Source organism: Aphanomyces astaci, assembly GCF_000520075.1.
Source record: "Aphanomyces astaci strain APO3 unplaced genomic scaffold supercont1.92, whole genome shotgun sequence".
Taxonomy (NCBI): Eukaryota; Oomycota; class Saprolegniomycetes; order Saprolegniales; family Verrucalvaceae; genus Aphanomyces; species Aphanomyces astaci.
Genome location: NW_009798355.1, coordinates 225768 through 226930, shown reverse-complemented (window position 1 = coordinate 226930; position 1163 = coordinate 225768).

Sequence of the window (1163 nt, the reverse complement as noted above, 5' to 3'; positions counted from 1 at the left end):
TTTGAGTTTCGCGCTGTTGTAGAGGATGTCGTACAGGTTGCGGATTGCGCCATCGAGCCAGTCCCCGATTTCCTGGGGGGACCATGCTGTGACGGCGTTAGGGGGGGTGCAGGGGTGAGTTGGGGTAGTTGTCCCTCGCGGAGGAGTTTGGATGTGTGTACGCCGAAGGATGCAATGTCAGCCTTTGCAAGGATGCGGGTGTTGACAACGCGGATGGGCTTGGCCCCAGTAAGGCGAGATGGGGTGTGGTCGCCGGGGCACAGATCTAGGGCCATATATGGAGTGCCTGCATGGTCACTGGAGTGGATGGTGTGTAGCCAGATGCCACTGGCTCCCACTTTGTGGGCTGTTCGGGCCGAGATGTAGATGTCATCGAGAGCGACGGCCGTGTTGTTGTGTCCATATGCCATCTTCTCCTGGTATGTCACCGTCATGGACTAAAACGTGGACATTCTTGTTCGACGTAACCCGAGAGAACGCAACGTATAGTTGACCGTGCGAAAATACTGGCTCGGGTAAGTATATCCCAACATATTTCAATGTTTGGCCTTGGCTCTTGTGAATTGTCATGGCAAAGGCAAGTCGGACAGGAAATTGCCGCCGCTTCAGTTCAAATGGCCACGAGTCGTTGGGATTCCCGATCAAATCGATTCTTGGAATGACCACATCATTTTGAGCATGATCACCCGAAACAATTCGAGCACGAATGACATTCTCGTGCAGCTCAGTGACAATTAGACGGGTTCCATTGCACAATCCATTTGCTGGACAAAGGTTCCGTAAAAGAATGATTGGAACCCCAACTTTGAGGCGCAGGACATGTTCAGGAAACACCCCCAATTCCAGCGTATTCAGGAATTCCACGGGGAAGTGTACGCGTCACGGATGTACTACGTAGCTGCGGCTAAAGACTACCACCCTCATCATAATCATTTACTGCAATGTCACTGCACACCACAACAACTGCTTACCACAACGCTGCTACCACACGCCATCATCCCACCACAACCGCTTACCAAAATGCCGCCACAGCACTACACGCCATACAACCGCTTACCGCAATGCGTCCACTACACAGCACCATCCCCACCATAACCGCTCCTCGAAATACCACCACTACAACGCTTACCGTAACACTGCCACCACACGCCACAGTTGCCAAC